The 13,822-nt window shown below is 36.5% G+C and overlaps 1 pseudogene; it reads right to left on the bottom strand.

The window, feature by feature from the left end:
• Nucleotides 1-3,586: 3,586 nt before the first annotated feature.
• LOC110681374 lies at nucleotides 3,587-5,411 on the bottom strand (annotated as a pseudogene).
• Nucleotides 5,412-13,822: the final 8,411 nt, after the last annotated feature.

Raw genomic sequence — 13,822 nt, 5'->3', positions numbered from 1 at the left:
TTGCATTTCAATAAATAGAAAACAAGTTCCAGTAGTAATGTGAACCAATTAGACATTTTGTATTTTAATATTGCTGGATTATCTACAAACTACGTTGCATTACGTCAGATTGTAGAGGAAAAACGTCCATTTTTGGTACTTCTCGCGGAAACACATATTGTAGACATTGACGCATTTAATCAGTATAATATTCCGGGTTACAATATTGCTGCTTGTTTGTCACATTCAAGACACACTGGCGGAGTTGCTATTTATGTCAAAGAATCAGTTCAATTCAAGCTTCAATCGAACGAGGCGCATGATGGTAATTGGTTCTTAGGCATTACGGTTGTACGTGGCATGAAGATGGGTAATTATGGTATTTTGTATCTTTCTCCCAGTTCAAGCGACCAGCGTTTTATTGAAATTTTAGAAAAGTGGTTCGAGACATTTATAGATCCTAGTAAACTTAACGTACTTGCTGGCGATTTTAATATCAATTGGAGTGATGCGAATTCGAATCATTTGAGGCGTTTGGCTGAGTATTTCAATTTGAAACAAAAAGTTACCGATTACACTCGAATTTCCCGGCACAATAGAACAATTATTGATCATGTCTATTCTAATTTCGATATAGTAAACTCAGTCACATGTTCAGATGTGAAAATAACCGATCATGAAACTTTAGTTATAAATATTGAAGATAACAGTAGTATTCGAGATAATCTTGTAAGAAAAAAGTGCTGGAGGAAATATTCAAAACAGGCGGTATCAAATCTTGTTGAAAGAAGTATGGGTTTGCATAATAGTGCGGGCAGTTTGGATCATAAAGCAGCTGTTTTAACGGATATATTAAAAACCAGTACCAATAAGTTAGTTGAACAAAAGTTTGTTATCTCTAGAAAAACTCAAACAGCTGTACAGTTTAGAGCTACTTCGTCTTAAACGCAAGAGGGATAAACTGTACAAAAAGTTTTAAAGGAGATGATAATAACTGGAGAAGGTACAATTAGCGCGAAATATATATTCACAAACGTTGAAAAAACCCGCTGTGAATATATTCAGAGGAAAATCGATCACATCAGAACAACAGCAAGGAGTTAATGGAAAATTTTAAAGTCTTATTGAAACCTAATAATTGTAATCCGCGATCCATAACTTTCGATGGCACATTAGAACAACAAGTAATTGCATGTAATTTTAACAAATATTTTGTCGATAGCGTTTCATCGATCAAGCCAATCTATTGAAGTTGGTTGCCCTGAACCTGACGAATCAAACAGCCGTTTAATAGTAGATGTAAACTTGAATGTTTTCACCCGATTACATTTGATGAATTAAGAAGTATATGTTTTTCTTTAGATAAAACGGCTGGAGTAGATAATGTTAATGCTAGAGTTGTGCAAGATTGCTTTCATGTCATTGGACACAATCTGTTGGACCTTATAAATGAATCTTTGAGAACCGGGCACGTGCCACAGGTTTGGAAGGAATCTTTAGTGATTCCTATACAAAAGGTTGCTGGAACGATTAAAGCCGAAGAGTTTCGTCCCATCAACATGTTGCACACTTTAGAGAAAATTTAGAACTTGTTGTTAAAGGCCAACTGATAAAATATTTGAATAATAATAACTTGCTGATACCAGAGCAATCGGGATATCGAGAAGGACATTCTTGTGAAACCGCATTGAACTTGGTTTTAGCCAAATGGAAAGAAAAAATGGAGTGTAAAGAAACTATCATTGCTGTATTTCTGGATCTGAAACGCGCCTTCGAGACGATTTCTAGGCCCTTATTGTTGAAAAAATCGAGCGCTTTGGCATTTTCGGGTTCTGCATACAAATGGTTCGAAAGCTATTTTGTGTGGAAGAACTCAACGGACTGTTTTTAATAATTCGGTTTCCAGTCCCGTGGAAAGTAATCTTGGTGTTCCACAGGGAAGTGTATTAGGGCCCATTTTATTTATTATGTACATTAATGACATGAGACGAGTTTTACGATTTTGTGATATTAACTTGTTTGCGGATGGACACCGTGTTATTCATTGCAGCTAAAAATTTAGAACAAGCCGTTTCAAAACTTGATTCATAGATATAACACATGAAACGCGGACGAAATCAGAACACCCAATTTTCTGCATGGTGCTTCACAAAACTCATTATACTACAAAGGAATAAAATGTTTTCAATTCTATGCAATACAAATAAAGCGTGCCAACGACTCTGTCACAGTTCAAGAGACTATGCATTTCACACGTAAAAGCTGTATTTTGAGCAGCCAAATAGTAATTTTTTAATAATGACTAATTTTGTATGCTTGACGATGTTTTTACAAACAGATTATTTGATTGCATAATTTATTTGTTTTATTTCATTAGGGTATAGACAAACTATTATGTTCACCCTGATGAATGATGATGGATTTTTATATTGTTGACGTAGCTTTAGCTTAAAACCTATTTTTTTGTGAAGTCTACAAAAGTTTGAGTCTCGCGCGCGGTACACAGGTATAAATGACTATTTTATGATTATAAACAAAATTGGACAATTGCACTGTTGAAGGATTCTTTGGATTATTAAGGCTCGCTGGTTGAATGTCGGAAACTTCTTGAAAATGCGAATGTTGTCGATAGTTTTGAAATCGTCTTGCGGAGTTTTCAATCCTGACAAGGTTTTGGATTTTGTTAGAAATTTCATGATCACTGGTTATGCTTATGAACATCTGTGGTTAAGATCAATGGTGTTTACAAAATTTTATTTGTTGCTGTATAGTATGAAAATTTCTATGTTATTTATATCTGTAAAAAATAATCAGACCCGTTTCGTTTTGCAATATCTGATTAAATTGATCATAATAATTATCCCTAAAGATATATCGTCTAGCTCAAACCTTTGTAGGGGTATGTGGCGGGACCATCATCATCATCATCAAGAGCTTCTGAAAAACAAAACTTTCTGAGTTTCGGAAAGAAGTTTTCTAAACTCTCGAGAGATAGCTTGCTGGGCTTCTAGAAGAAGCTTCATGAGCTTCCAGAAGAAGCTTATTGAGCTTCCAGAAGAAGCTTCCTGAGTTCCCAGATGAAGCTTACTAAGCTTCCAGAAGAAAGCATCCAGGAGAAGCTTCGTGAGCGTTTAGAAGAAGCTCGCAGAGATTTTACAAAGAAGCTTCCAGAACTTTCACAAATAAGCTTTCAGAAGAAGCTTAGTGAGCTTCCACAAAAACACCATCTTGAGCTTTCACAAAGCAGCCCTCTTAACTTCCACAAAGAAGCTTCCTGAGCTCCAAAAGAAGCTAAAAAGGATGAAACAAATAACCCTCAACAACATCGATGAACTGCTGGCGATGTTCGATCAACGTTCAACTAGGAAACAAAGTACCATGACTTGACGGAGGATTTGAAGCAGATGTGGCGCCTTGGCCTACAGGACGTCCTTGTAGTTCCGTCTCAGCGATTTCCAGAATTTCCGAGTTGGGGTTGTAAAGGACATCCACCGCATCCAAAAGGCGGTGGTGATTCTTGGAACCTGTAATTCAACGTGTGACATCAACTCAAATCATAACTCAACAAGTCATCAAAGGGAGAGTTTCTTCCGTATGTACAACACAGTTTTTTTTTGCCCTTTCAGGATCACTTCTAGTTCTATATAGAGAACGAAACTAGTTGCGATTTTATTGGTTTACACATAAACGATTTTTCTACATGCAATTTGTTATTCCTTCCACTATGTTAAACTTACCGGTTGTTTGCAATATTGAGTAGATTTTATACGACGGGGGCTATCATACTAGTAATGAACGTTCGACAATTCTAACCACAGCTACTACATAGGAAATTCGGTGCTTAACATGTTTCTTCAATTCAAACGATATTCAATATGTACCTAAGATTTGCCTGGACTGATCCTTCGAAGACAATCCCAATTGCGACAAATTTGCGAAACGATAGGTATCGATCAAGCATTAACGTTAACGTAAATTTCAAACAATATTATAGTTTTACTATCAAAAGAAAGAAAAAATCGGATAACTACTACCTAAAGTAAATTCCAAGTTATCATAAAAAAAGTAGGTATAAATCACACGCTTCTATGTACAACAACGACCACCCGCTTTCCCGCCCTTCTAGTTGACAACGGGCCGATCGTTTGTCGCGGTTCTTGCCCCGGGTGATGGTCCGAGCCTTGAACGCAGCAGCGATTGATGAACTTCTTCTCCGCCTTGGCCACCTTTAAGCTGCGCTCCAGTTCGTCCATCTTGGCGCCCAGTTCCAAAACGTCCCGCAGGAACTCATTCTCGGTCAGGTTGCACGTTCATTGCCGAATCCCAACGCATTGCGCAGGCAGATGTACTGATGGTGCAGGGACCAGGTGTCCAGGAGCAGCGTTTCCTTGCCAAATTTGATCGAAATTTCCGGCGAGATGTCCTCCTCCAGGTAACGGTGCACGTCCCGGAACGTCGCACGCTGAACCTTGCGGTCCCGTTTGGCGCGGTATTTGTGCGCATCGGTGGCAAGCTTTTGCGTGGCTTCAATCAGATCGGGTAGTTCGTCCTCGAGGAAGCTCTCGTCGTGCGAGCGACCACTCTCCAGAATCAAGGCAATTGTTTCTCCGGCGATCATTCGTACGTCCAGGTGAGGGCTCTGAAGCATACCGACCAGTTTGTTGATTGAGGGAATCATTTGATTGTTGCCGTTGACGAGCGATACCAGATCTCCGGATGGGATCAACGTGAGAAGCAGGGCCCATGCGCTCAGGGCGGCACTGTGGAGGGGCAGCTGCGTCCGCATTGGCACTGCTTGGGCTACTGTCTCCCTTGAGGTAGCTTCCCGAGAAGATACCCTCGAAGTTCTTCATTAGTGGCAGAAGATCTCCGATGTCGTCGGTTCCGAGGAAGTTGAGCAAGCCCAGGGCCATGCAACACTTGGCGCGAGCATCGTACGAAGCGGCTCCATCTTGGGCCGTTGCCAACAAGACCGGTTTCAGCACATTCATCATTCCGTTGATTTCCTGTGCGCCTTCCAGTTGGATCACCAACAGCGGGATGATCCGGGCTGCCCAGGCCTGCTCGGCGCCCTTGCCCTTCTTGATGGACTTTTCGATCGCATCCATCAGCGTCATCTTGCGGTCATCGATGAAGTCCGGGATGTAGTGATGGACGAGCGTTTCGTTGATCACTTGGAATGCGTTGATCCGGGTCTGGAGCGACTTGTCCGTGGCGTTCTCGATCGCTTGCAGAAGCTTTTCCTCGTGCTTCTCGAAGCCGGAACCGGCTTCCGTTTGGGTCGAATCGCCGTCCGTGTTGTTGTTGTAGGCATCGTTCAGCGTTTCCGACTGGCACGAGTACACGCTGGCGTTGTCGTTGGACGTATCGTCGTCCGAGTCGTTGTTGTGATGGGCGTTGCCGTTGGCTTGAAAGAAGAGGGAAGAATTTGAACGTTAGTTTGAGGTGTAAATTTGGTGTCGATTGAAATGTACGAAAAATATCGTAATTAAGCAAAATAATCTTTGTTTCGTGTAGTACGTCGCAAAATAAGAGCGCTATAATTTGGCCCAAGGTCGATTTGCATAACGATATTTGCAGGACTGATAGCAGGTCTCTTCTAAGACACTTAGTCTCTTTTCAAACGTAAGTCAAAAAAAAGTATCTATTTTCAATGGAAGGTTCCTAAAGTCTCTATTTTAACTGAAATTGTATCTAAAGTCTCTTTTTGCTGCTTGCAATTAGTCAAGCTGCAATTTCTATTTGTTCCAGAGAAACCTTCAGAGACTATCACACGACTCCTTCACGTGTCTTTTTTTTAAGACACCTACACGTTAATGCTTCCAGTGGACGATTTGCCCTTTGAAGGAAGCACCACACTAGACAACAGACTAACATGCAACGCCCAGTGGCACAGTCGGAAAACGTTCCTCACGAAAAGTTTTCCGGCCTGAAGCGGGAATCGAACCCACACTGCTTGACTCGATGCGGCTAAACGCTTGGTAACACTAACCGCACGGCTACGAAGCCCACGTACGGTTTCTGTATTTTCAGATTCCTAGAGGAAAAGCTTTCGGAATCATTCTGCACATTCTTACAAAGATTTACATTCAGGGACTCCTCCAGAGATCCGTGCAAAAATTCTTCCGGTGATTCCACCATCAAGTATCCCAGAAATTAATCCAGTGGCGTTCCGAAGAATGCTTAGAGGAATTGCTTCAGAATGTGATCAAGGAAATCCTTGAGCATTTCTTGTAATTTCAAAAAGAAAAGTTTTCCAAGAGATTTTCTCAGGGTTTACTCCAGAAATTTTTCGACTAGTTCTCAGATTTTCCCAGTTGTTGCTATAGGAAACATTCTGAAGGCTCCTACAGAAGTCCACAAAAAATCATTTCATTTTAAGAATTCCTTTAGGAATTTTTCCATGAAAATCTACGAGAATTCCAACGTTAATTCTCTAGTTATGCTTCCAGGCATTTTCATAAAGAATTCCATTCATCCACATTTGCATTCTAGAATTGCTCCAAAAAATCTACAAGGATTATTCAAGAAAATATGTTTAGAACGCTTCCTGAAATTCCTCTATAAATTACACATGGGATTTCTCATGAAGTTCCCCCACACATTTCTCAAGGAATTTCTCCAACATTTCATCCAAGAACTACTCCAAAACAATTAATTTCTCCCAAGTAAAATTTCAATAGCTTCTTCATAACAGGGTGTCCATTCAAAATCAGTTTTGAAATTTCCGTTTTTTTCGGATGCCCAAAAAAAAACTAAAAACAGATAACATAATGATCCTGAGACTTGATAGTTTGACTTGATTTAACTTGATAATAAATCTTCGAGCTGTTTAGTAGAATACCTATAAGTAGATGAAAAAACCGAATTTAGTACTATACCATTTAATTCCACTAGATTTGATTTAACTTATTTATAAATTATTTTTGATTAGATTTATAAAATACTTAACGGTTTGAATTTTGAAAGAGTTTTGGACAAAACGATACAGACTATTTGTTGAAATATCTAAAAAATATCTTGTAATTATAGAAACCATTTTTTGCTGTGTTTCTATGAGTTAAACATGACCATGGCTGGCTCCTGAAGAAATTCTTTTTGTGAAACTCATGTTAGATCCAAGGAGAGATCTTTTTAACCTTCGGGCTGTCGCGCTGTTGTACTTTGTACATATATGCTATCATTTTACAATAAAGATCTCTATCGATACCAAACCAAAATGTATTCCTCAAGAATCTTCTTAAGAAGCATATTCAACGCACTATGTACGGTTCGAGTAGTCCTACAATTTGAAATCAATATATCTCAAATTCCAAATAATTTCGAAATTTGGGGTCTTCAGTAAAGTTGTTCTAGAGATGGAACGCTATCTGATAGTACCTCATCTAATTTGGAATTCGAACGCTAGGTGGCACTGGTGTGCATAAAACTTTTACTTTTGTTTGCAGATATTTCAGGAGCCTGTCTATTTAGTGAGATGACGTTTCCGACAAAGTTGTTCAATAACTCAAGAGCTATCATTGTTTGAGCAAGTTGAATCAACACTTTGACCACTTAGAAAGATTGCGTCTTATGCAAAGTTGTTCAGTAGCTCAAGGATTATCATCTTTTTGGCCAATCTGCAATTTCGAGGCCTATACAAGGATAACCTTTGAGCTACTGAACAACTCTGCCGAAGACGCCATCTCTTTAACAGACCTATTTTGCATGCTTGGTTTATTGAATTCCCAAGATATTTAAAAATCATGCCGGTAATGGACCCTTTGCGTATTATGGACCCCCTACAGAAAATCATAAAATTAACACTCAAACCAATCTAATTCTTATAAAAATCCATCGGGGGAATTTCATTTGCATTGTTAGGCAAAAGTTTCAGGCAAAATAGTAGCTCTGAGGTGCATAAATACAGAAATTTGAACGGTTTTGGAAATGAAAGCACACAAGAAGCTCCATAATTTGCATTTTCAGGAGGGTTCTTAATAGGCATGTCGGCAGTGAGCTGGATAAATGGACATCAAATGGAGGGTCCCATAAAAGGAAACGTCAAGACATTGTTTTTGCATCGGCTGACATTTTTTCCTTTTCAGGTGAGAAAATTTTCAAAGATCCCTGCTACTTGGATTCCTGTGTGGTGCGATAGGAGAATATTTCCTGTGTGGTGCGTAGAAGAAGAAGTTTTCCTGTGTGGCGCGAGAAGAAGACATCCTGTGTGGCGCGGAAGGAGAAAACTAAAACTTTCAAGAAAGATTTTAGTTGAAGCTTTCCCGGATCAAGTTGATTTTTCAAAATTCTGATAAGTATCATTTTTGTTATAGTTCGTTACGTTTGTTAGGATAATTTATTTTCTTCAATTGATATTTACTACCACGGCTATGGATGTGGATGATAAAGATTCTGGCTCAAAAGAAGATGATCCTCCACCAGGACCATCTTCTGTTACAAAGCCAACGCGTATTAAAATTTACCCTACATCATTTTCTGGCCCCTTTATAGTATTTTTTAGAAAAAAAAAGATAAGCCTATCAATGTTTTATTGATTTCGGCTAAAATATATGAAAAATACTCGTCTGTCAAAGAAATCAAAAAAGTTTCTCTTGACAAGTTACGAGCAGTGTTTGGTTCTCGCGATGATGCCAATTCCTTTTTGGAGTCTCAAATTTTTGCTGGTTCTTATCGTGTATACGCACCATGTGATTTTTGTGAAATCAGTGGTGTTATATATGATGAAACTTTAGATTGCAATGATATTATAAATCACGGCATTGGAATATTCAAAAATAAAGCTATTTCGACTGTGAATGTTTTAGATTGCCACAGATTATCTAAGCTTTTTTTAAATGACAAAGGAACTCAATATGTTCACTCCAATTGCATTAAGATTACATTTGCTGGATCAGTATTTCCGGACTTTCTAGAAGTTGATGGAGTTATTTTTCGAGTAAGGCTTTATTATCCTAAACTGATGCACTGCGAACGTTGTCTCCTTTTTGGACACACTATTCAATTTTGCTCGAATAAACCTAAATGTTCGAAATGTGCACAATCCCATTTATCATCCGAGTGTAAAAAAACATTCAGAATGTTGTATTTATTGTAATCAGAAACACATTGCCTTGAAGGATTGTCCTGTATATATTAGTAATCAATCAAAACATAATCAAAAGGAGAAGGTTTCGACCGTGATTGTTTTAAATGATTATTGTTTTATGGCTATATCGGTCATGCGACTCAAAGGTAAAGGGAGTCTATAGAAGTAAATGATGGAAACGAATAGGTGCATAGGCGTCGCAAGGGAGCGACAAGATTGAAATTTAATTAGGTGGTGAAAATTGAGCAAGCCATTTTAAAGTCAGTAAGCATCGAAGCGTCCTGTATTTTGCCTAGCTTCTCTACTGGAAAAGCTTTTGAGCCACCTAATTAAATTTCAATCTTGTCGCTCCCTTGCGACGCCTATGCACCTATTCGTTTCCATCATTTACTTCTATAGACTCCCTTTACCTTTGAGTCGCATGACCGATATAGCCATAAAACAATAATCATTCATAATCAAAAGCTTAAAAATAGAAATCAATTTTCATATTCAGAGATTTTGAAAAATTCAAAAGACATTTCAAATTCTAATGTTTATGAATCTTTACTTGATGATGAACAGGATAATTCATTGAATTCAGATAATTTTGTTTACAAGCCGCCCCCTAAAAGAAAAAGGATTCTCAAATCATCTAGTCAACCTCTAGAAAGCCATAATTCTAAAGTAAAATCATTTGACAAAAATTTTCCTTGTTTGATTCGTTCCACTTCTAATACAATCTCAGGATTTCAACGTGTTGAGTTTGATCCACCAAATAATGATTTTAATGCAAATACTTCAGATGAGAACAAACATTGTAAAGATGATAATTCAATGTTAGGTATTTTGGAAGAATTAGTAAAATTATTGGGTTTCAGTGATTTTTGGAAGAAAATAATAAAAATGATTTTACCTTTTTAGTTCAATACTTGATAAATTGAATTCATTCAGACTAATCATTGCTTCATTATTTTCTTATAATAATAAAAGATCTCTGAATATTTTACAGTGGAATTGCAGAAGTGTTATTCCTAAAGTGGATAGATTAAAAGTTTTGATTGCAAATAACAACATTGATATTTTTTGTTTGAATGAAACATGGTTAACTGATTCGAAAGCTTTATGTTTTCAATCCTTTAACATTATTCGGAAAGATTGGGATATTCTATTTGGAGGAGTTCTGATTGGTATTAGGAGTGGCATTGAGTTTAAGTATTTGAATTTATCATTAAACATACAACTTGAACATGTTATAATTTCTGTTAAACACAATGATATTAATTTTTTGCTGTGCCACCATTACAAAATTCATGTATTGATCGTTATGTTCAAGTAATTTAGCTTTCTTATCATCTTGGAAAACAATAAATGATCCAAATGGAAGCGATCATGTTCCTATCTTGATTCAAGTTGCTGGTTCAACATGTAGTGCAAATTCAAATAATTCTCACATTCCTAACTTTTCAAAAACTATAGATTGGATGAAATTTTCTGATTTGATGTCCACTTTATTGATACATTTAGAAGACCTTTGTTCTACAATTGAAAAATATAATCAATTCATTAAAATTTCAGTAAAATGTTTACAAAAATCACAGAAAAAACAGTCAGTTCCTAAAATTCAAGAGAATAGGCGTCCTACATTTTGGTGGGATGCAGATTGTTCTAACGCTTTGAAACCCAAATCAGATGCTTTTAAAAAATTTCGTCCCTCTTGTACTAGAGAAAACTATTTGTTATATCGTAGAGAGGAAGCTCTGTTTACTCGTATTACTATATTCAAGAAAAGGAATTATTGGAAACATTTTATTGAAAATCTTGATAGAGAAACTTCTTTATCAAAATTGTGGACAGTTGCAAAAAATTTAAGAAATCATGACAATTTTACTCTCAATACATTGGAATATTCAGATAGTTGGATTAATCAATTTGCACCTAAAATTTGTCCTGATTTTGTTCCTTGTAATATTAATTTTAAAAACAAACAGACCATCATTTTTTTTCCCTGAACTTTGTTCTCCATTTTTAATAGATGAGTTTGATTTAGCATTATCTATTACTAACAATACTGCTCCGGGTATTGATAATGTTAAATTTATTGTTCTTAAAAATATACCATATGAAGGAAAAGTTCATTTACTTTCAATATATAGTTGTTTTCTTTTGCAAAATATTTTACCATTAGAATGGCGTTCAATTAAAGTAGTTAGTATATTAAAGCTTGGTAAAGATCCTTCGCTGGCTGATAGTCGTAGACCAATTAGTTTACTGTCTTGCCTTCGTAAACTTATGGAAAGAATGATTCTTAATCGCCTTGAGTTATGGGCTGAAGTTATGGGTTTTAGAAAAGGTCGTGGAATTCGTGACTGCACAGTACTTTTAGCATCTCAAGTTCAATTATGTTTCAATAGAAAACACTTTTTTGGATGTATCCCGTGCATACAATTCGGTGCTTATTGATTCACTTTTTAAAAAATGAATGATTATAAAATTCCTCCCATTTTATCTAATTTTCTCTACAATTTATTTTCTTTCAGAGTAATGCATTTTTATCATAATGGATCTTCTAAAATGGTCCGTTTTAGTTATTTCGGTCTACCTCAAGGTTCTTGCTTGAGTCCGTTTTTATATAATTTATTTACTAGTGATATATCATCTGTAATTCCAAATGGATGTTATTTTTATCAATTTGCAGATGATAAGGTCATTTCCGTTAGTGAAAAAAACAGAGAAATTATTCGACATTACATGCAAATTTGTTTGGATAATATTGGATTATGGGCTTTGAATAATGGTTTCCCTTTTTAGTTTCAAAAACTACATTTATTATATTTTCACGTAAATATTCCACCATAAGTGTAAATTTATACCATAATGGATTTGAAATTGAACAAGTAGATGAGTATAAATATCTTGGTATTTGGTTTGATTCTAAATTGAACTGGAATTCACATATCAAATACATTCAGAAAATTTGTTCGAAAAGAATCAATTTTCTTCGTATCATTACTGGCACTTGGTGGGGTGCCCATCCTTCTTATATAATAACTCTTTACAATACTACAATACGCTCAGTTTTGGAGTATGGATGTTTTACTTTTGGTTGTGCTAGTCAAACATATTTTTCAAAACTTAAAAAAAATCAAATTCGCTGTTTGAGGATTTGTTTAATGTTAATGAATTCCACTCATACTAAATCTGTCGAAGTTTTAGCGGGAGTTGTCCCTCTCAAAATTCGTTTTAATGAATTGAATTGTAAATTCTAAGTTCAATGCTTCAATAATAATCATCAAATAATTACTATACTAGAAGATTTACAAGAAATTAATCCAACATGTAAAATGATAACAGCATTTGATTATTGTTCTACGGAAAATATTGTCCCATTTCATTCCAATATTTCTCATAATTGTGATATAAATGTTCATTCTTTTCATCCATTAATTGATATATCTTTACAAATGGAATTAAAACAAATTCCAAATAATGAGTCTTCGCGATTTGCTCAATTATTATTTGAGCGGAAATTTCTAACTTTCTAGAACAATCTCACAGATTGCAGTTAGTTGATCGAAAGTATTTATCATTTGGTGACTCTCCATGGTATTAACTCGAAATTGTCAAAAATGTCGAATGTGAAAAATATGCAGTTATGGACAGTACATGAGCCGATGCTCTATGGCTCTATATCGACTCATGAAAGTATACTAAAACCAAAATGTTATGGCTACAATGATGGTCCCTTATAACAGATTTCCAAACATTCCTGTACCATGTCTTGATATTTCCATGAGGCGATGGTAACTCCTCCCTAATGGTTCCCTCCCTACTGTGATTTTGAATGATGACAATATATTACTGCAATATTCGCGAATTTTCGAGAAGAGTATTTTGTTAATTTCTAGAATTTTCTGGAACTTTTGAAATATTTTACAACAGAAGAAACACTACAAGAGCATTTAAAGCTCAGATTAGAACATTACAACAGCATTAAGACCACGTGGTCGATTGAGTATGGTCAGAGCATAAATTTAGGCGATTTTGCGGTCATAACTATCACGGCACGTTAAAAAGATCATACATAGCTTTTCGATATACAATTTCGTTGGAACGCGGCTAGCCACGTTGGGTAAGCTAGTTGTCAAAATATTTGGTAATGAACAAGCCGATTCCTTAGCTAAGTTAGGTGCTTCTCGTGGCATTATTTTCAACCGTGACATATTTTATTCAGAATATGTTAACTAAATTAAAAAGAGGTAGTGCTTCGTGAAGCCAAGCAGGATGGATCGTTGTTGCGTCGTCGGATAGGTTTTTGTTCTCGGTTTCGCGCGTGTTTTCGTCGTCGGAGAAAATTGTTTCCCCTGTTTTCAATCGTCTTGCTGGGTAGTGCTCCGTGAAGCCCAAGCAGGATGGATCGTTGTTGCGTCGACGGATAGGTTTTGTTCTCGGTTTCGCGCGTGTTTTCGTCGTCGGAGAACTTCTTTTTTCCCTGTTTTCGCGCGTCTTGCTGGATAGTGCTTCGTGAAAACGGTTTGTTTTCGGGACGCCAAGAAGTTTTTCTGTTCGCACTGTGTTGCGAAGAGATATTTGTGTTCAGTCGAGGATGGATTACCAACTGGTGAGTTCGTTTCATGCTTATGATAACACATTTTTCTTGAAAGTGTATCTTTTGTGTAATATTAAAACAAACTTTGTTTGGTTCGTCACTATAAGTGTCGGCATTATGCTTGTTTTACACAATTTCAATATACATATATTTTTCTCTTTTTTACA

The sequence above is a fragment of the Aedes aegypti genome, unplaced genomic scaffold, assembly GCF_002204515.2.
Source record: "Aedes aegypti strain LVP_AGWG unplaced genomic scaffold, AaegL5.0 Primary Assembly AGWG_AaegL5_hic_scaff_761_PBJ_arrow, whole genome shotgun sequence".
Lineage (NCBI taxonomy): Eukaryota > Metazoa > Arthropoda > Insecta > Diptera > Culicidae > Aedes > Aedes aegypti.
The sequence above is the reverse complement of the archived record's forward strand: the minus strand, read 5'-3'. Positions and strand labels throughout refer to the sequence as shown.